General features: G+C 49.2%; 1 long non-coding RNA gene across 1 annotated transcript; it reads left to right on the forward strand.

Annotated features, from left to right (window-relative positions):
- The first annotated feature begins 3,508 nt into the window (after nucleotides 1-3,508).
- Nucleotides 3,509-22,401, forward strand: LOC113973073. Its single transcript, XR_003536116.1, has 3 exons — nucleotides 3,509-3,518; nucleotides 18,845-18,852; nucleotides 22,320-22,401. It is a non-coding gene; the product is annotated as an uncharacterized LOC113973073 (long non-coding RNA).
- Nucleotides 22,402-22,676: the final 275 nt, after the last annotated feature.

Consider the following 22,676-nt stretch of genomic DNA (forward strand, 5'->3'; position numbering starts at 1 on the left):
AACACTGAACACAGCAGAGGATGGCACACACAGACTGCGGTGTGCCTCGCTATTGAGTGTAGGGTCAGGGGATCATTTCTGAGCTCTTCATGTGGGAGGGTGACTGCAGAGGGAGGGGTGGATGGGACACTCATGAATTCCTCTGACCTCCCCCTGGCACAACTCTGCAATGCCACCAGCATGTATGTGTTCCTGCAAGTGGATGCTGGAGCTGTCTAACCCGGGTTAGATGTGCGGGAAGACTCCTGTGGCTCCCATCTAAGATCTGCCAGTGTTGGGGTCCCCAGGAGTCCTTAGTGGTGTGTGGGTCTGCTGGGGCTGGGAGCTGCAGACAGCTGCCATTCCGGAGGAAGCCTCCAGCCCAGCAGAGGCACAAACAAAACGGGATTTCATGAGCACTCTAGCAATAGCTATTAGCTATGCTAAAAGGATTAACAGCTGTGCAGGAGTCTTCAAGTGTTTAAAACATAACTCAAGCATCAAAGGCGGCTCTTATAGGCTCACATTTTCACATCAAGTAACTGTGAAAATTTCTATCCAACTTAATTAAAACATCCACTAGGCTCGTTAAAAACAAAAAAAGAAAAAAACAAAGGCCTTTCTTCCTTGAGTACCAAGACATTTTGAAGAGAGGAGTTTACAGCAAAGTATGCAGACTTTTTTGTTAAAGAACCACCTTTGTGAAAGTCTCCTGTCTCCAGATCAGTGTGGCTGATTAATCTCAAGCTTTCCAAAAAGGAAATAAATATGGTTTTGGTTTTGTTGTTTTGCTTTTACCTTGGCTAGGGACCACAGAAGAAAGATGAAAAAGTGAGAAGAGCTTTGTAGAGAAAGTTAGATAAGAGGGTGGAGGAGTGTCAAAACTAGACCTATAATAGGAAACAAACCACTGAAGTGCTGGTGAAAGTACCTTTCATCTTGAAGACTCCAAGTGCTGTGCAGTGCATGAATACACACAGGGGCTGAAAAATAATCGACAACAACTAGCGTCACCACCTTTGCTGGTACAGAGTCACCCCAGGCAGGTCACAGGCTCACTTGCCATCAATCCCTGACTGCCTCTTCACTTTGGATTCAGTTTAGGGCCCCTCCCTCCAAGAAGGACATTGAGGTGCTGGAGCATGCCCAGAGAAGGGCAATCAAGCTGGTGAAGGATCTGGAGCACAAGTCATATGAGGACTGGCTGAGGGAGCTTGGGGTGTTTAGCCTGGAGAAAAGGAGACTCAGGGGAGACCTTATTTCTCTCTACAATCACCTGAAAGGACGTTGTAGCAAGGTGAGGGTTGGCCTGTTCTTCCAGGTGACAAGTGACAGGACAAGAGGAAATGGCCTCAAGGTTCACCAGGGGAGATTTGGGTTGGATATCAGGAAAAGTTTCTTCACTGAAAGGGTTGTCAAGCATTGGAACATGCTGCACTGAGAAGTGGTTGAGTCACCATCCCTGGAGGGATTTAAAAGATGTGTAGGTGGGGCACCTAGGGACGTGGTTTAGTGGTGGATTTGGCAGTGTTCAGTTAGTGGTTGGACTGTATGATCCTAGCAGTCTTCCAACCTAAATGATTCCATGATTCTGCAATTCCATGGCTGAGATATTTTGTTGCTAATCAGCCCCATCCCAAGCCCCTTCCCTTGTGCACTTGGTTCCAGGCAGTAGCACCCTCATCTCCCATAGGAGATGTGATTTAATTGTCCTTGCCAGTGATGTGTCCAGTCTCAGTGATGTTGGGTCATCCCCAGGCTTCAGCATGTATTCTTCCCAGCCACTCCCACACTCCTCTGTCTGCCTCAGAGGTCTCAGTTATTTCAAGTGCCCTGTGGAGATATACCTTGTACAGAGGGAGTCTGTCTACCTATTTTATAACTTGGGTGGTGCCACTGGAACTAGAGGTGCATTAAATACAGTGCATTAACTTAGTAAATGCTTTTTTTGACATCCATAGAGGCCTTGAACACTACAGGATTTCATCCCATTATGCTAATTTTCTTGGTTTTGATTAATAATTAGCAACCCCCCAAAAAAAGTTAAATAACTCCTGTCTTTCCTCTTGTTTATGTGTCAGTTTGATTTCTTCCTCTTCACACTGTCCTGCCTTGTCTGGAAGGGCAGTGCTGTGAAATGCCACCAGGAGCTGAGCTGCTTCTACAGCGTCTTCCCAAGAGGATTTGCAGCACTCCTTCCTTCTTTCCTTCCCACTTGGCCATTTTTTCGAGGCAGATTGTAGGACTTGAGCAAACAGCTTTCCATTCCTGGGAACCCTCTGGGTTTCCCCTGGGGACCAGCCGTGCTCCAGTGCCACAGACAGCAAGCTGCTGTCATTCAGGGCTGGTGGCACGGGAAGGTGTGCGAGCACAGGCTTTATACCCATGAATTCAGTGCACAGTTGGGAAGTGAAACGCAGGAATTAGGAGGTAGACAGGGTTTTTCCATCAAGCGTTTATAGCACCTTCCTCACTTTGTGTCTAGACATAGCTATAAATGCGGGAGAGGGCTATTACCTAGGAATAAAAGTACTGAAACCAGCCCTGGAGAGCTCGTTGCTGTATTTCCAAGGAACTGGGAGATTCCTTATGATTAATGCAACAATATCAAAGGCTGTAAACTCACCACGGTTGGGTACTGAGTCAGGGGACACACTTACGATGTACCTGCCACTTGCAGCTTAGACTAAGCGTTAGCTACGGTCTCTCACCAGCCCCTGGCCATTCCAAGGGCTGCTGCTTGCTTACAGCTCAGGGGTTGAGCTCTGCTGACTCCACCAGCTGCAGTGGCATCATAAAACAGCCCAGTGATCTCCAAGGTCCGATTTCTCATTGCAGTGTGGACCAGTGATGGTGTGGAGGAGAGGAGAGGTCGTGAGTGGAACCCAGGCTGTGTAGCTCCCAGGGAAACTGCCTTCATGCCTGGTAACTTCAGGCAGGGACAGCAGAAGCTCTGCTGTGTGCATGGCAGCACCCGTGCAGGTGGGGAATGCCTGGGATCAGATCCCAAAACACCCAGTCCCCATCCCGATCCCATAAATAGTGATGGGAGAAGTTATACTGCAGAGATCTCATTTTTTTTGGATGCAAATTTTGTTCTCTGATCTCTGCTTCTGCCGTGTCCAGCACAGCAGGGTCTCAGTCCCTGCCTAAGGCTTTACAACACTGTTATAGCATCAGCAAAAGTAATACAGAAGAGAATGGACTCCCTGGAAAAATACCAGGAAGCAAAACACTGACACTTTCTTGACAGTGTCCACAGCGAAAGCACAAAGACTTATTTTTTTTCAGCTAAGAGGAACCTACCTACACTACTCTGAATGATGGAGTGAAGTGGCAGGGGATGTGTCTTCTGATCTCTTGGTTGAAGGGCTGTGATTACAGAATGAAAAAGGGGAGGGAAAGGGTCGCATGGATCTGCTAGCCCATGGCTGACCTGCCTTCTGAGGGAGGAAGGGTGTGAAGGAGCAGCATGGCAAGTGGTTGTGCAGCAGGCAGGAGGTGGGAAATTTGGGTCAGCACCTTTGTGCCTGCAGGAGGTGCTCTCCAAGTTAGGTTTCATCCCCCAGGTTAGGTTTCCCCCTCCAGATTAGGTTTCCTCTGGAGATTGGGCACTGTGTCCGGGTTTTGTCCCCTCTGCAGAGTTTTCTTGTGTTGCATATTCAGGATTAGGAGGCACTTGGGTAACATGGCCCCCTAAGTACCCAAAATCTATTAAAAATTGCTCTCATTTGACTCCCTAAAGAATGCCATTGGGAGTACAGCAACGTTTCTTGGATGTGAGTAAATATTGGCCTTGAATGAACTTGCTGATAATGGGAGATAAGTTATCAACAGCTGTTTAACCTAATATTACTTCCATACAAGATAACACTGAGCTTTTTCAAGAGGTTAATAACTAGATGCAGAATCCATCACTGCATACACAGACACCTGACAAAATGCAGCCTTAATTTTTCCCCTGGAGCTTTATTACAGCTGAAGGAGCATGTGGCAGGGAAATGTGCTGGGTGGGTCAGGCCTGGCTCCAGCAGCAGCCAACGTTGTTGGCTTGCGGCTCTGTGCAGTGATCAGGGGGACAAGGGTGCTTTCCTGAGGGTCTAACTCCTCCGGATCAAAGGGGCTAAGAAGGCATAATTATATTAGCAGAGCTTTTGCTGCTGCTAATCAGCCTTGAATGTGGGCAATGCTTGTATTGCACATCCGAGCACAGTGATCACAGAGCAAAGAGTGAAGGAAGGCATGTGGGTTATACCTGACATTAATACAGATATTTGGGAGGTGGTGTCAAAACACGAAGTGTGGATTAGTTGCGGATCACAGGATCACCATGAAAGGGATTGCAGCTGATGCTATACGAGATTTTAGCCCACAGTTGTGGGTCTGTTCCAGCCTGCTGATGGACCTGTAGTTTCACAGATTTTTAGAAAGAAGAGTTTGGCAAAGGCCAGAAGCACACAGGGAGACTGGAAAGGCTTTGCTAGGTTTCTCCGCGGAAGGACTTCTTCCCAGGCATCTCCCAAAGCATGGAGCTCAGGCAGAGGGTCCAACATGTCTCCAGCCACCTTCCCACTGCCACAATGCAGGACTATACTGGCTATTTTAATTATGTTCCTCTCACTTGATCCTGGCCGTGGATGCTGTAGACTTTCAGCATTCAGCTTCACAAGTCAGAGCCAACTGCAGAGGGAAGGGCTGGGGCGGGATGTGGAGGGTGTGGACCACCACCTGATCTCTTCTTCCTGCAGGATCCACGGGGCATCTTAGTGCTTTCCCTGTGTTTTTCACCAGTGTTAATGCCTGGCTGGGACATGCCTTAGATGTCTCTGAAGACACTGATCCGCTTGACTGAGCCCTCGGTGGAGGCTCCTGGCAGGGCTGGGCTGGCTTTCAGTGCTCCTGGCTCACAGCCCCTGTTTTATCCGGCAGACCACACTGCTGCTCAGCAAAGCTGGCTGCAGATGCTAGGACAGCAGCTGCAATCCTATTGACCCCTGTGGGGATGATAAGTCCAAATGAAGACCCTTGGAAATTCAGCACAGAATACAAAAATCTGGCTGCAAAACTAGGGCTCAGACTGTGATAGCTCTGCAGACAAACACATGTGAGAGCCCAGCTGTGCATCCACAGAGAGCCTGCTTTGAACATGGGTTTGATGCTTGGGATACGTAAGGAAAACTTCATCCTTTTCCATGAGCCCATCACATCTTTTCCTTGTCCCAGAGGAAGCGTCTGGAAGTGGATCCAGGTCCCTGCACCCATGGAGGAGACAAATCCTCAGCTTCCCTGGGACCAAGGGGTTCTTCCTTGGGTCATGAGTCTGGAGGGAGCAAACAGATGAGCACCTTGGAAACATCCAGACTTCTCATGGTCTCAGGGCTGGAAGGGTCAGAGAAACACTATGGCCCCCCAAATGAAAGAAGTCTCTCTGTGTCCCACCACTGCAAGAGCTGTTGCACAAGTAGATGGAGACATGGGCGTTTTCAGGCCATGTTGCACTCCTGGTGTTTATATCCTGTCTGTTGGAATAGCTGTGAGCAGGGGCTGTGTGTGCTGGAGGCACTCTGGCCTTGCTCACTCTCCAGCATGTTACAGGCTCCAGGTAGTTGCTTTTGGGCCAGCCCCATTAAATGGTTCTTAGCATTCCCTGCTCAAGCAAACACATCTCTGGAGTCCTGCTAGTAGCTCCAGTTAAGAAGAAAGCTGTGCTATTAATCCTTGTACGTGGCTCCTTTTTCCCAACATGGGCATTCCAGCTGAACTTTTCCCGCCGTGCTGTTTGCAAACCAGGCAGCGTGTGAGCGTGCCCTCACCTTCCCACACACCAGACCCAGCAAGGCAGCAAACAAATGGCAGGTCCCTGGTTGTCCTTAGCAATTAGCAAATAGTTCCAGCTGCCACTGCTGCTGCTCTGGGATGGCTTTTCTCTTCCCTGTGCATTCATTTCTGCAACAGCAGCAGAGCCAGGCAATGCAGGTTCGCTCTTTTATAGCTACCCCCTGCCCTTGCCCATCATTTACACGGCAAGGTTAAAGTGTAGTGTGATAGCAACTTTATTATTAAAGATCCTGAGTTCTTATGTTATTAAAGTTAGGTCAGCCTGGGCTAAACCCTTGTGGACTTGTGTGCCTGCATTTAAAAAGCACGAGAAATTCCTGTAGAACTGTCAGCTTTCCTCATTCTAAGGCTGGGCAAGTTCTTTGTCCAAGCAAGTGCTCCCTGCTGTGGACTGTAACCTTGTGATTCTCTTCTAGAGCTGGATTTTAAGCTCCTGCTGAAGTTTGCCTTTGCAAGCAAGATCCTGGCAGGCAGCAGCTTCCCTGGTTTTCTGCATTTCCAGGAGAGCCTGCTGTGTCGTGGTTCTGCTGACCAACACCTCCCCTTGCCCTGTGCTGTCTTCATGCCAGCACTTCAGCTCCTCAGTCTGCTGGTACTGCTACCAAAGCTCATGCTGCTGCTACACATTCTTTTCCTGGGCAGCTTCCACATAATTAGTTTACCTGCAGAGCTATTGGCTCCTGTTTTAAAGCTTTCTTTTAATCCCTTTGCAAAATATCCAGCTTCTGGTTTACTCTTGTTTGAATTCCCCTGATGTATCTTGAATTTCGTGGAGCATGACCGCTCGTTTTCAGGATGCAGCACAGCAGCAAGCACCTTGGGCTCCCCGGAAAGGGGAGCCTCTTCCTTCCACTCCTCCCCATCCCTCTGCAGTTCCAGCGATATAATCACTGGCTTGTTCAGCTCTCATTTCCCTGATAGAAATCAATCTCATGGTTTTTTTGGTGTCTCCTTTGATATCTTGACTTTTCTGATCTTCTCACTTTTTCTGCAGCAACACAACTCATCCAAACTAATAACCAGCACAATTTTTCGCCTCATGTAGCATCGTGTGCCCTCAGACCTTGGGCAGTACTTCTGCCTCCCTCGCTCAGGATGGAGGTCATGGTGGGGCTTAGTCGCCTTGTAATTAATTTTATCCTCCTGTGTAACCAGACTTTGGCAATGAATCCATGCAGTCCTACACAGATCTTGCCTCAAATTGATGGCTTCACAAGAGTAGCGTTGCTTTGAACTCCTTCTTCATACCCAAGTCTAGCAGGGGGAGTATAGGAAGTTTATAGCTGCAAAAGAACTTTGCAAAGTTGCATTGTGCTCGATTTCCATGGCAAAGGAAAAATAAAACAATGCAGGAGAGAGGGAAGAAAGAGTAGAGAAAAATGCAGCAGACATAAACGAAGAAAATGATGGAGAGGAGAGAACAGGCACCCACACTGTGGATTTGTGGGAAATTTATAAACCCGAAGCCAAGTAATCACAGAGTTTGGGCAGCTTAAGTGGCTATTGGGACTCATTGTTCTTCGTTAACCTTCCAGCCACCTGAGTTCAGGTGTCAGCTCAACATCAAACTGCAGCTGATCAAAATTTTCTCAGTTTGAAAAATTGCGGGGAAATTGGGTTTTCAAGTGGCTGAATGTCATTTTAAGAGGCCCTTGCCTTCCTCAATATTCTTAAATCATTCAATATCAAAAAATTGAAAATGGATATTTGGGCCTGAAAACTCAGCTCTGGGCTCCAGCTGAAAAGAGCTGAAAAAATGCTGCAGTGTTTATTTATGAGTGAGGAGCCTGTGTTTTTCCCCATGCGCCATGGGGGTTTTCTTCCCCCTGCTTCCCCAGAGAGCTGGGGCAGGATTCGGGTGTCGTCTTGCCCAGAGAGCAACATAGAAAGCAGCTTCAGTGAATAACCTTGTTTTTCATCTGTCACAGCAGGGGATGCTCTCCCTTGCCTGAGCGGTAGAGGATGTGCAGGGAGAGAGTAAGAAAGACACCATCAAACTGGGGAAGCCATCTGGCTCGAGTAGCTCTGGGATGAGGATTGTCCATCATGGCTGTTTATTTGTTTGGGAGAGAAAGTGGAAGAGGGTCCAGAGAATGAATGAGGCTTTCCCAGAATAGCTCGACTTGTCAGGGGCTGAGAGAGACACACCATGCAAACCCTGGGTCTGCTGTTTTATTTATGTGTCGCTCATCTGGAATATAGGAATTACTACTGGAATGACAGGGGTATCAGATGAAAACTGCCAAGTGAGGCATTAGTTGTGGTGGATGTGGTGAGGAGTGCCCATCTTGGAAGATGTGGTGGAAGCCAAGGTGAGCAGCCTGGATGCAGGCAAAGCGACTGAGGGAGTCACCGTGGGTGCTGATGCCACCAAGGCACCCCTGATCAAGGCCTTTCGGTTCCATGGTGGCCTCCTACAAAATTCATGGCCACAGTGGGACTGACCACACTTCTACATTACACTGACAGCAGAGCAACGTGGTCAGAGAAAGTCATAGACAAAATGTACGAGATCAGGCATGCAATGTTCTTGTGGCATTCCCCAAACTCAGTGGGACCCTGTACCTGAGTGCTTGTCCTATACATGTAGTGAGGGAATTAAGGGGCCCTCCTAAAACTTGCAGCCTGGTGTCATGCTGCTGCTCAGCACTGTATGGGGCAAGCTCTACCCATCTCCTGCACTGGGGTGTTCTTCAGTGGCTGTTGCTGTAAAGGTTGTAAGGTAATGCAAAATCCTACCAGTAGCTTCAACTGATCTTCTGCATCACGTTACCGGGTTTAAAACAAAGTGTTTTCAAGTCATCGCTGGGAAGGAATTCATCGTCAGCTGGCTGTCAAGCTTAATTGGGTTGTCCTGTAAAATATCTTGCATATAAGTAAATCAAAAAGAGTGGGGCTCATAAAAGGGCCAGCGTGTGGCACATTGATGTTATTTATAGGCTTCTCTGTGGTGCTCATCACCATGGCAGCTATGAAGGTCGATGCTGACAGTTGTACGGGAATGCCACATATGTTTTTAGAAAGCCAAGTGTATGAAATGAAGAAGTGCTTACGTGTTCCCGTGGAGCTGGGAGGCAAGGCTATGGTGTCCTGCAGGAAGGCCCCAGCCCTGGGATGGTGGGATGGGTGGGGAAGGGGACATGGCAGGTGATAGCAGGTCTGTGGGCTGAGGGTTTCTGGGGTTGTAGAGCCCACAGCTTTGGTGCCCTGGGTGATGCATCCTGACATCTCCTTGGGAAAGCTGGGAATAAGCCAAAGGGGCCAAAAGTACCCGTGTAGAGGAGGATGGAAATGCCTTCATCCAATTTCTCCTCTTCGGGATGAAGCACTCATAACCAGCCTGTTTTTCATACTTTTCTATTTAATTATACTGAAGCCAGTGGTCATTGCTCTGCTAGTGTCCGATAGAAGCTTACTTTCTACAGCTGGCTTTTTATAACATTCTTTCTTCTTAAAAAGCAAACAAAAGCAGCATCTCCTCATGTCAGTTCCATAACTGGCACATAAAAAGCCTGCTCCAGCTGCATCCAGGCAGAGCTGGTTTGAGCATCTGCACCTCAGCCTCCACCTGGAAAGTAGCCTCTTGCAAAACTCTTATCAGTCCCAGCAGCAGTGCTGTCTCCAGCAGCAGTGCTCCAAAATTACTCTCAGGGAGATGTATAGCACACCCTCAACCTGGTCCTTCTATTACAAAACCACCTGACCTTTTAGGTGGGCCAGTAATCCCAATTCCTCCAAATACATGGTCAGGCTCTTTCACTGAATACATCTTTGTCTTCTCGCTTGCATCAGGGTGTCACAGCTCAGATGTGACCCTAGAAACTGAGGACTTTAAGCCAGTCCTTCATGGATCTCTCTCTCTCCCTCTGAGAAAAGCTTGCTATAAACCTACATTTTCCTTCTCCTTAGCTAGCTGTGGCTTTCCCTTATTTTGTCAGGAGTTTCTTCTCTAAGGACAGGAGGAGGTCTCTTCAAGAGAGTGGTTTCTCAGCAGTGTCCCTGTCATGCACGATGTCTTTCCTGTCATCCTTGCTCCTCTGCAACAGAAGCCAAACTATGCTGTATTCCCCTCCTATGCAGGTAAGCAGGTGATTCCTTCTGTTCATGTCTCCTCTCCTTGCTTTCCACAGGCAGCCTTAGATCCCTGGCTGCTGTTAGTGTGGACCTTTTGTTTCCACTAAATACGTGCTGTATCCCCATGACAGCCACCCCTGGGCTCTAACTGCTCCCAGCCCTGCACCTGAGCTGTAGTGAGGACACGTTCCTCACTGTGTCAGGAAAGCCCCTGGGGACATAAAAGTCATTATTAAACTCTCTGTTTCCACCTGTTGACGTTAACAGTATTTCTGTTCCTGCAGGAGCATGGGGGCTCTCACATAACACATTTGTAAACATTCAATTTATGCTTTCTTCATGACAGTAAAGTGTCTTTGCCAAAGGCATTTGGTAAAGAGTTGAAGTAAATAAACTCACTAGGAATTTTGTTTTTTTCTGGGAAAGTCAGGGGCTGTCCTGGAGATTATACAACCACTCCCAACCACAATAATTTACTGCCCTGGCATCCACTGTTAGTCCCACAGACATGATGGGACCTGCTTGTAGAAATGAACCCATGTGGGTAATGAATGTTAGGCAGTTGGTCCGATGCTTTCTCTGCCTCCTACAACTCCATTCAAGAGCTCTTCTTGCAGAGCAATACATGGGGTCTCTTTTTGCTCTAAGACTTATACGGTTATTAAGCTTTATTCAGTGGAAAAAAGATTGCAAGGCAATTCAGCTTGCTAGCTAGGTCATGAATCCATGTATATGTTATGAATGGAAACGATATGCATGTGCCCTGGGCTTTGCCCAATCATATCAAGCAGTAATACAAGTCAAGATGAACATAAATCTTAATACCAACATGCCCTACATGAAGGAAATACTTATTTTACATAAAACCTAATTTTAGCATGTCAAAACTGTAGCTGATCCACTTTGTCTCACCATGACTTTGCATAATGACATACATACAGGTATGAATATATATATTTGTATACATGCTCCTTTCCCCCCTAATTTTTTGCTGAATGTAAGTGCCCCAAGAGCCAGGACTTGTTCTCTCAGTGAGGAGTCTCTCTGCACACTCACAATCCTTCTCTCCCTCACCTGGGCACAGAAAAGGCAGCCCGGGCACCCAGCCCTGCCATGTTAACACACAGAGTGATTTCTCTGAGCAGCAGCAGCTGGGAAATGCCAAAGCATGGCTTTAGTGCTGATTTCCATCATCGCTGCGATCAGTTGGGTGAAAGGAAAGGCTGACGGGCGTCAGGCCCAGGAGATGCTGGCAGGGGATGCTGCCTGCAGCCCTGCCTCCGTCGCTGGCCACAGCTGGCCATTAGTGATCTCAGTGCTGGCAAAACAGCACCATCAAAATTGCAGCATGGGATTCAACAGAGTGCATGCCCTTTGTCTGGAGAAGAGAGCATGGGGAACGCCAGAGGTTGTGAGGGAATGCCCTGGGGGAGTTAGAATATGCTCCGGTGCTTTGGAAAAAGTAGCAGAGAGGTTTGCTTTTCAGCATAAGAATAAAAGTACTTTCCAGCATCAGTGTCATTTATGCAGCTATGTTAACTTTCACTTCAGCTTTCCGTGGGGCTTCCTTCCCCCGCACACTTTTTCCCGTGAACAACCCAGACTCCTTGAGCAGGGATGGTTTTGTAGGAAGGGTTTGGATGTCCAGCAGTGGGATAGCATCAGGAGAAGCCCATCTTGTCCCTCCCCAGCCACGCAGTGATTCACACAGCAGCCTGTGCCAGCCAGCTCCGAGGGGGCCTGGGGACAGCCCGCAGACCTCAGCCGTGCTGAGGCTCACACAGCCTCTCCCCGGGATGCTTCTGCCTGCCCGAGTCCTTCAGGGCTGGGGTGTGGGGCTGGTGACCCCCATGGTTGCACTAGGAGCCTTGTGATCCTTGCTGCCTGGGAAGGCACAACACTCTTGTGTGGCTGCAGGAGGATTTTGGGTCACACTGGGAGCCGGTGTGAAGTGTCTAATGCTGGTGGCTGGATATAAGGCTCTGCCTGTGAGCCAAGCCAGGCTTGCAGGCTTGGGAGCCAAAAGTAAAGTTTTTGGATCCGTTTATAGAGTACTGCTGTGATTGTAAAGCCTCTCACAACAAGACTGTTGTGGGAAGCCCAAATGCTTGGAAGCAGCTACTGGTGCTTGTGTGAGGCCGTGGTGGTGTGGAGCAGCTCTGGAGAAGGAAACACCCATGGGAATGTGTAGGGGTGTGTGGATCCCCAGAAGCTGCCAGAAAGGGCTGTGCTGGGGTACTGCCCTTCTAGTGATGGAGAAAGGGCTGCCAGAGCCATCCTGAAAGGAGAAGAGAGGTGCTGCTGCCCTGGGAAGGTGCAGTCCTAGCCCTGGAGGAGCAGAGCAGGTATAGGAGATGAAATGACCTGCTGCTCTCTGCTTATTAAAAGAAAATGGTGTTTTCTGGCAGCACTACAGATCTGACACCTTGATCCATTGAAACGTTCTGAAAATATAAATCAGGAGGAAGCAATCAAAGCCCCTGGTGCAGGGAGAGTTTCTCCTCCCCCTGCTGCCCTCTCCCAGGGTAGGAGAGCCCCAGTACCTGATGGCAGGTGGATGTGGACAGAGTGGATTATGAATGTGGGCTCCCACCGCAACACCAGTTTGTGGGGAGCTTTGACTGGGTGATGCATCACTGAGCCCATCACTTCTGGCTCAGCCCAAGCAGTTCTGGAAGGAGAAACTGATTGTGATTTAAAGATGTCAGAATCAGGAAATCCATCATGTCGCTCGCTAATCTGCTGCTGTGATTGATTACCCTCCCCATTAACTGCCTGTTACAGATACACACCTTATTTCCAACCTAAATTAGTCCCTGGGCATGGCAGCGTCATGTAATGATGCATGGAGGAGTGTGCAGGGGCTGAGTGGCAGCAGGGGAGCACAGGCTGATGGCATGGACACCTACTGTCATGCTTGTGTGGCTGCTGCCAGCACCCCTGGGCCAGGAGCAAGGGGGATGTGAGTCCCTATGATGGATACCCCCAGAGCAGCTGGGGATGGGACCCCCACTGAAGGGCTCCGGGACTTTGCAAGGGTGGTGGGGTCTGCAGGAGAGGGAAAAGGGATGGTACCCTGCCCCAGCCACTCATGGGAGCATACTCAGGACCTGCTCGCAGAGCAGTACATCATGTACCAGTCCCCTTCCCACGCAGAAGGATCTTCTGGCAAACAAACAAAAAAGAGTCTTGCTCTGGCTCTGAGCTAAATTGTGCAGTAAATTAAGCCTGATCTGCATGAAATTTCCTCCACATGTACAATCCAGGGTGAACCTGCGAACAGGTTTTATCCAAATTCTCCTGTCTTTTGTCTTTAATTTAAAAAGTTAGAATCTCCTGTAATTGCCTCTGCACTCGTGGAGAATTGGGTAACACTAAGAAACCCTCTGGTGGCTAATTGAATGCCTTATAAATGTTCTGACTGTAAGCAAAGTTCTCTGTCTTACATCATAAAGATATTTAGGTCCAATTCTGTGCTAGGGTGATAATTTTATGAGGGATTTTCATATCTTTTGGATGCAATATGGAATGGATCATTACCTTTTTTTACACTTAATTGCTTTTATCATCCAGAAATATTCAGCGTTTAATGATAATAAAGAGTGTCTGTTAAGGAGGCCAAACACCACAGCCATTATTGCCTCATGGTGCTCCAGTGCACAGCTCCTTGGTACGGCATGTCATGTGTCACCCACCCCCCCGGGCAGAGGGGGATGCTGAGGCCAGGGGAGCAGCAGCTCACCACAAATCACCCAGAAGGGAAGAGTCCTTTTCCAGAGGCTCGGACCAAAGACCCGCAAAATGGGAATTGTCTCGGTTTCTCTAGCATCCATGTTTCCTGCCTTTCTGGTACCTTACCTCCAGCAGCCAGTGCACCAAGAACGCTTCTGCAGCACCTGGATGAGGTGGCAGAGCCCCCTGGTCCAGGCACCAGGCTCAAAGAGGGGACCGGGAACAGTCTGCTTTGGTCCAGCACATGGCAGGCACAGAGCTTCTCTGGAATCTGCTGGATTGCCTTGAACAAAGGAAATTTGCTGCTCTTCAGGCAGCCGGATTGCCTGCTGGGCCGAGCTGGCACCTCTCTGCCAGCTTTGCTCCTTGGAGGCAGGAATGCAAATCCAGGTCCAGATGTTTGCTTACTCATGTTGCCCATAGCTTTCCAAGAATGTGTTTTTCAATGGCCTTCTACAGCTTTTAATTAAAAGGACTTGCATCATTTATTAATTATTTATTAACTCTTTATAGATGCTTGCAAGCCTGTCACAGACATCAGTAGAGTCCTACTGATGCTTATAAGCTCACCAGCAGTTATTCTAATTGATGACAATAAGCAATCTGCTGACCTGTTGGGCCCTGCAACAATTGATTAACTATTCATTAAAACATCTAGAAATTATTTATGAACCTTTTATAAACTATTTATAAGTGAGTAGGGACAGATTTATTCATTACTGTGTATGGGCTTGCAGTGGAGGGATGGAAAGAGCCCTGAGCTGAGATTCCAGCAGCTCAGCTCCAGGCAGAAGGAAACATGCCCAATGTCACAAGAAAGCCTTTGTCGCTCCACCCATTTTCCCAAATTACACTGACTTCCTGAAGGCCCAGGGGGTCAAGTTCCCTGACAGATGTGGGTTGTTCTCCCAAGGATCAGAAATAACACAGAATGGAGAATTTTCTGCTATTTTGCAGAGTCAGGTAGTTTAGCTAAGTAGGGGCTGGCGAGAATCCAGTAGCAGCTTTTTAATACACTGTTGGGCTAAACTTAGAGGAGAGGATGAGCAGGCTTGTGTGATGCTTTGCTTCTAGTGGCATAGGATTAAATTACCATCCTATTTTCCTTCATATTAGTATGCATGGATATAGAGAGCCAAAGGCAGCAGCTGCCGGCAAAACCCCATCGGCTGCTGGGTTCTCTCAGGCAATGAACTGGTTCCTGGGTAAATTGGGGATGCAGTGCAAGGGTCAGGTTCAGGGCTTATGGCTGAACATGACCATACCATGGATTGTTTAGTTTTTAGGTTTTTTCCAACTAGATAATGAAAAAAAAAAGCTGTTTTCTACTACTTTTAGTGCAGTAGGGGAAGGAAAGGTGGAGTGACCTCACTCAGCTCGGACTTCATGATTGTTTTCCACGTTCCTGATATGTAGTGTTTGTACCAAGAATGGAGACTTTTCCAGGGACTGCCCAAAATGAGTAATGCTGCTTTTGGCTGCGGAGTCCCAAAACACTTACTGCTGCTATGGGTTATCTCCAGCCCACAGAAACATGTATTGCTTGACACTGAGGAGCCTCCTTGTCGCTGGAGCTCGCCATCACCAAACAGAAGTTGCAGATATAAGCTCCCCATGTGTTGACAGATGAAATGACACCTGTAATGGGATCTTAGCATCTACAATCACTTCTAACAGTCCATCCATTATCTCACCTGCAGCAGATGCTGTCTAGCAAGACACAGGGATAAGTGATGACTTCCTAGGAGCTGGTGTTTGGTATAGTGTATCTGTCAGCTAGCAGGGAGGGGACAGATGTGCCCTTTGTTTATTGTGCAAGGTTCACTCTTTCCTTCCTCTTTATCTGCATTGTTTTCTTACTGAAGATGCTCAGCTGGGTGCTGTAGGCCAAATCATGGACAAACTGCAGGGCTGGCTTGTTGCTCAGCAGAGAAGGGGATCCCAGCATTAGGAGCAATCTGACAGTGGCAGATTTGTGTGGTGAAAAATGGTTAGTTGTGCTTCAAGACCTTGTTTAAATTTACAGAAGGGGTATGTTTATACACATGCATTTCATTCAGTGGAAAGCTGTATATAGTTATTCAGGTATAAACTGGAGTAATTCAGGATTGGCACTGTATGTGCCCTAATCAGTTTAAAGCTGAACTGAGATCAAATTAGTGCAAGCCTGAATCTAGCTGTGCTCTCCCCATCCTGCCATAGCCCAGGGCCTGAGGCTTACAGGGTATCCTACAGGGTGTAGCTCACATGAACATCATGCAGAGTGTCACTTGTGTTCCAGCACAGAGAAAAGAAAAGCCAGCTCTCCACAATCTCTCCTACAAGTACACTGGAGCTATTTTGAAGTACAGCACAAAGAAATCAGCTTTCCACAGGAAGGGAACACAAAGGTGCACCCAAAAAGCCACAGCTGGCTCAGTACTCATGTAAGAACACTCAAATCAGCGTGGTCCTCACCCCCCCAGGAAGAGGGGAGATTTGGAGGGTCAGAGGACCCACCACCCCAAGCAGGAAGCAAGACTGAGCACCAGGGGGGGATTGTATCCCCCCCAGCTCATGCTGCAAGCTGGAGCTGCCCCTCTGGGGACAGGGAGCAAGCCCTGCCCAGGCCAGCTCACTCTGTTCCTGCAGGAGGACTGCAGGGTTTAGCTACATGGTTAAAAACACCCAATCGTCACTACAGGCACGATGGACAGCCACCATCACCCAGGAGTAGAGTGATGGCTGTGCCACACAAAGGAGGCTGGGAAGAGAGGATTTGAAAGAAGGGAGTCTAGGGAAGGGCTCTAGGACTCTCAAGGCAGGAATAAACACCCAAAAATTGAGCTGAAGCAAAATACTGGGGGAAGCAGCCCAAAGAGCATCTCACAGAAGCAGAGATACCCTGCTGGCCAAGGTCTCCTCTGAGTGATGTTCCATCCCTGGGCCAGCACTTGTCAGGGAGAGCAGCAGAGTGGGACAGAGCTAATGGCACTAATGGATGTCCCCTGGGAAGGAAGCACAAGTGCTGTGGTGTCAGCCAGACGCAGTCTGGGAGGTCAGTCCCTCCTTTGGCAGGAGCCCACAGTTGAGTAAGCAGAAAACAGCAAAGTACTGAACAGCTCGAGCTGTGCTCTCCTCAGGAGTGGGGCAGGGCTCTGTAGGACACAACACAAGGAGAAAGGAGGGTCCCACCATCCCCGTGTCCTACCCCACTGTACTGGTGGTGGGTGCTGCTTGACTGGGGAGTGGGGCAGCTCCATCCCAGAAGCAGAGCTCCCCTTAGCAGAGCGTCCAGGCCTCAGCCATGGTGGGCAAGCACCACAACAGGGAGCACCATCACCCCCAGACAGTGCACCCTCATGGTGCACAGCAGGAGCAAACGACCCAGCTGCCATTTTGCACTTGAAATAACAGAAATCGCATTGAAATCAGTCCCCAGGCTGCTAGAAATGCTCCAAGTCTGGAGAGAGCAGGAAGCTTCTGGTACTTTCCCTGGAAGAGGTCGGCTGTAGTGGGTTTTGTGTTGGAAAGCTTAGCACAGCTTGTTTCCGTGGTGGGAATGCTTCTCATATGGTTTTGTGGTGAGCTGAGTCTTTGCCTGGTGCCTGTGCCCTGCCTCAAAACCTACTCCACCAGGACAGCCAGGCACTAGGTGAGGACCAGGGGGTGTGAGTATCTCCCCCCACCAACTCAGTTTCTGCTGCATCCCTCAGACAATAGAAATTCATGATTTTCTGTCCCGTATTTGTCCCCTGTGCTCATAACCAGCTCCTCTGGGCTGCTTGTGCCCAGAGAGCAGTGTCTGTGTGGGACATGAGTACATCCCTACAGGCAGGAGCTAAGCGTGGTGGTGGCTACAAGGTGCAGGCTTCATGTGGGCATTGTGGCAGATGTTGGCTACCTAATTACACAGGAATTAACCACCCAGAGTGGGGCCATCCTTACTTCATGCAACTGTGTAAATACAGGGAAGTGCTGTTGTAGCACATGGGGCATCAGAGCAGACAGGTACCCCTGGAGCTGCGGTGGTGGAGGATCCCCTGGGTCCCCCATGCTGGGAGGTTGGCTTCCAGGAATCCTAATGAGAAATGGTTGCCTAATGAGACAAATCAGGCTGCGGGAGATCCCATGGGAGAGCACTGGTGGTCCTATTCTCTCCCAGTCTCCCCCGGTCTCCCTGGATCTCACCTTAGCAGGGTTTCATCATTGTACAGGAGGGATGCCTGTTGCCCTGCAAACATCAATTTTCCTGTGCCTCTTAGATTTGAAAATTCAATGAGAAACACCTGCCAGAAAGACATTTACCATGTTTCATGTTATTTCTCTGAAAAACTGGGAAATATCAGCTCCATTCCACACTTTATTCCCAATTCCCAAGGGATGAGCTTCCCTCCCGCCAGGGGAGAAGGTGGATGATGACTTTGTGGCCATTAGTATATAGAAGGAGGTTTTATTGCTCTTGCTTTTGCCTGACATCAGTTGGGAATGAGGTTTGAATCCTAATCCTCTTCCCCTGGAACTGTGTTTTCTAGCAAACCATATTCATTGTTCCTGAAAAGTTCAAACCATTTGCTATTTCAAAGTCAATCTAAAGTTATCAGCAGAGGGAAGGGGAGGTGGAGGGTAAAATAACCCCAGAGAGAATGGATGCATTTCTGAGGTTGAACAAAGCATCCTAAGTTGCCTCCTAACCATTCTTTGTTGTTTTTTAATTTTGCTTAAAAACCCATGTGGAGCTGGTTTAATGTAGTCACCAGGATGGGCTGAAGTGGTTGTTCCCAAATCCCATGATGAGGCATGGTGTTAGCCATGGTGCATTTGCTAGGCTGGGATCAGCAGCAAAAGAGCTTTCCATGCACATTTTTATTTAAAATGTGAAAAAAAGAGAATGAAAAATTAGTCCATTCTGAGCACAGTTAGAAAGGAACAACTTCAAAAGTTGACAGTTCAGGGCAAGTCTCCCTTCTTAAAAGACGATTCTAAATTAGCCATTTTGGGTCAGTCTCCATCTCTCATCCTCTTCTCCCTCCCATTTCACGAAGGGGAGAAAAACAGCCGTTCCTCACTCTTAAATAGCATCTTTCAGCAGCAGGCTAAGCTGCAAAACGGATTATCTTTGCCTTACAGCTCTGTACACAGCAATTTCAGGCTTGCACAGAAGTTGCATAGCCTTTCCAAGCAAAATATTTCCCGTGAAGCCCCTTCTGGGGATACCGAAAGATAGAAACGAGACTCTGAGGCAGCAGCGTGCTGCGGAGCAGGGAAGCAGGGAACACCAGGCAGTGGGACCTCTGCTGTCACATACAAAGCTAGCACTGAATGTGTGCAGAGCACACTTCCCTGTCAGCATGAATGAGGAGGGAAGGAGTGAGCCCAAAGCCTGGAGGGGACCCTGATGCTGGGAGCTTGGATTCAGGGCTGAAGAGGTGAAGACAGACTCTGGGCAAGCATCTCCTCCTCCTCTGGGCCCCTGCAGTTGTGGGTACAGGGGTGTCAGAGGGACTGGTGGCAGGTCCTAGCCTCGGCCAGCTGGCCCGTGGGACTGCACTGACACTCTCAGATGGGAGTTACTTAAGCCCTAAGCAATGGGTAAGGGCAAGGCAAGCGCTGCCTCCAGGGATGCTGCATCTGAGCACTTCAGCCTGCTTTCTTCCCTTGTCCAAGCACCAGTGTTTAAGCTTGCCAGCCTCCCCTTCTGCAGGGGACCTCACCCGGCCACATCCTCCTGGCAGGAGCTAAATTGCTCTTTTTATGGTAGGAATTAGCTCCCATCGCCTGCTCTGGCTGTACTGTCCCACACACACCGTGGCTGGGAGCGGGTGCAGTGGGAGTCCTGGGGATGTGCTGGCCAGAAGAAAGCCTTGGAGAGGCTGAGAGGCAGCCTCTGCCCTCCCCTGCTGGGCAGGGAGTCTGTGTGTGACCAGCACAGGCGACAACCTCAGCCCGGGGGCCTTAATGCCAGTGCGGATGTCGGGAGCAGCGGCCGTGCGGACTCAGCCAGTCATTTCACGGCCAAAGCGCATTCATCGTGCGCCCTCTTTCCCTCCCTCCCTCCCTCCCTCCACGGAGATACCGAATAGCAAGAGCCTGCCTTTGAGGTTGGAAGTCAGGTTTAGAATTTTAATGATATCCTGTATCCCACAGCCTTTCATTTGGGGAGAAACTGCTCTAAATGACCCATTTTTCTTCATATAATGATAATCATTACCAAGAGGAAAATGAGCACTGAAGCCAGGCACAAATGCAGTCACATAGTAGATGGGGTGGCTGATTCTGACTGGCAAAACTCTGCATGGAGAAATAAACCTTTTATACTTAGAAGGAATGTAAAGATGACTTTAAACATGCATGTAAATTTGGAACAAGTAAGTCACGGTGGCTTGAAACAGGAAGCAAGAGAGAGCAGCCATAAATATTTTATCTCTTTGGCAATGAGCTCCAGCACAGCAAATTGTCACATCCTCCTGGGGGAGAGGATGCCTGCTTGTGCTGTCGGATGGGGAAGCTCCAGCATCTCCCAATTTCCATGCTGCCTCTGCACTGAGCACCCTCCTCACCTGGGACCTGGCAGTGAGGAGCACAGGAGCTTCCCCACGCTGGGGACAGGCTCCTGCTCCTGTCTGCTTGCCCTCCCCGTCTCACACTGCTCCACGGGCCAGCATGACACACAGGTCCTTCCAAGCATGAATCTTCTACAGGGATCGATGATTTGGGGTTTTTTTCTTATTTCTCGGGAGGGAGAGAATTTCATTAGCAGGGAAAGCCTGAAAAACCAACAGTTCATGTGAAGTAACGGCTTAATCCCAATGAGCAGCAAACACCTCTGCACCTCAGGGTGCTGCCTAACCAACAGCTCAGACCCTTGCAGGGGCACCCTGAAGTTGTTTTAGGTGGATCGCTGGTGGTCTGAGCTGCACAAGGTGCATGGAAGTGTCCCCGGTTGGCTGGCACCGCAGGACAGATGCAAAGGAGAGGGTACCAGAGGTCTTGACTGAGATACAGAGGTTGTTACCTCAAATCCCTGGGGTCACGCTCGTCTCAGCCACCCCAATCTCTTCCTGCTTGCGTGCTGGCTGGTGCCCATGCAAAGGGCTGTGGGCAGTTCCCAGCACCTCTCCAGTCATCCTGCATCACTGTGTCGCTGCCTGGGAGGCACGAGGAGGACCTCTGGGAGGGCACCACTGTGGAAACCAAAATCCCTCCCACTGCGAGCTCTGCAGTGGTTCCTTAGCAGTGTGTGACACAGCGTGGGTGATCCCATTTGTGAAGGTGATGGGACCAGAAGCCTTCATCAGATGTGCTCCTCAAAGCTCAGATCAGAGCATTTGCAGCCCTGGCTCTGTGACCCTCCCAGCACTGATGAACCACTGAGGTCAGTGACCAGAAAATGCACCACGGAGCAGAGCCACCATCTGTGTTTCCAGGTGCTGGAGCAAAGTTGGGGAACTAGGCTTGGTCACAACTCTGTGTGACCTTGGAAGCCATTTTCCTTTAGAGTAGGCATCAAAGCCCAGCCACTCGCTGAAGGTGGCATTAGGCTGAACACATTGCAAATTGCTGGTGCTGCGTGAGGGTGTGAACAGGAGGGGCTGTGGTGAATTGTCTTTGAGGTGAAACTCAAGGCACTTCATTTAGTGCTCAGATTTCAGTCTAGAAGTCAACAGCTGCCTCTGACTATTGTGTTCAAGTATCTAAATAATTCAAGTAGGTGTGACCCAAGGAAAACCTATAAGCATATAATTCATTGGGAGAGTGAGTCCTGATCCCAGGTAATTGCTCTCTTTTGGAGGAGCCTGCAGCAGCCCCTTGGCCTGGCTTGTACGCCGAGGATGGAGCTGGTTAGGTCTGTGAGTGACATAAGAAGCCTGGTCTCTGGGTGCTGGAATTGAATTCAAAACCAGCAATACAGCTTTTATTAGATTTATTAGATGACTAGTAGAGAGAAGGCTAGAAACCAGAGGAAGAGAAATGCCTCCCCAGCAACCTCTGGGCTGGTGTTATTTTTCTTGCACTGCGTCAGGTGGGTGCAACGCTCATCTCCCAAGTGATGCCAGAGCAGCAGATGCCACCATTGCCTCCACCCCAGAGGCTGAGGCATGCACAGAATGGGGAGGGTAACCCCAAGCTTGATGCCAGAGAGCCTGTTCCAGAAGGATCTGGCAGTGGCATGGACTTAAATGGTGGAGCACAAGTGCAGAACAGAGTCCACTGAGGCCCATCTCTAGCCTGTGGCATCACCAGCCCCCTACCGTGACTCAACTGTGATTTAAAACAGGTTAATAGCTGTCTGCTGGAAGGTGCACCACCAGGTTCTCATCCTGCTACGGTTTCATGATAAACAAAATTGAGCTACTGTCATCAATAATTAACATTGAACCAGCCTTGCCAAAATAAATTCACTGACTGCATGGCAAGGCAAAGGTTCTTTGATTTTGCAAATTACCCACCACTTCTTTCTTGCATTCTGTCCCAGCGTTATGAAGGTTTGAGGTGAACTTTGCAGCACTTGAACTCAGAAAAGTGGTGCAATGGTGAAGCTTTACTGGGATACACCCATACCCTGCTGCCTGCTCACAAGTCACTTCACTAGGGAGCAGAAGTAGCTGAGCTGCCTTCTCATCTCATGGGGAAGTGGATCAGCTGTCAGTGTGACAGGCTGAGCAGCTCCACATCTCCTCTCAGGGGAGTCCATCACCTCGTGCAGGCCAGGCCAGATGGCTGGTGTCACCAGAAGATGAGACCTGCTGTCACAGGAGAGGCTCTGTCTCAGGGAGGTCTCTGAGGAGTAGAGATAGGGGAATAAACCCTGTGGGGACCAGCCAGCAGTACCACCTTAAGGTGGCTTAGAAACAGCCAGCAACAAAATCACCCCAGGGATTATCCAGATCCCCCCCATCTCTGCTGCCAGTTCACGCAGAGGCTGAACCCTGGTGGTGCTGGAGGGACAGAGTCCCCCTCTCTGTGTTTGGGGTCCTCAGCGAGGTTTGGCAGTGGCACTGCCCGCAGCCCTGTGCATGGCTGGGCAGAGGGTGGCCTTGCCAGGCTCAGTGGGAACCAGCAGACACAATCTC

Source organism: Neopelma chrysocephalum, unplaced genomic scaffold, assembly GCF_003984885.1.
Source record: "Neopelma chrysocephalum unplaced genomic scaffold, ASM398488v2 Primary Assembly neopelma1_98, whole genome shotgun sequence".
Taxonomy (NCBI): Eukaryota; Metazoa; Chordata; class Aves; order Passeriformes; family Pipridae; genus Neopelma; species Neopelma chrysocephalum.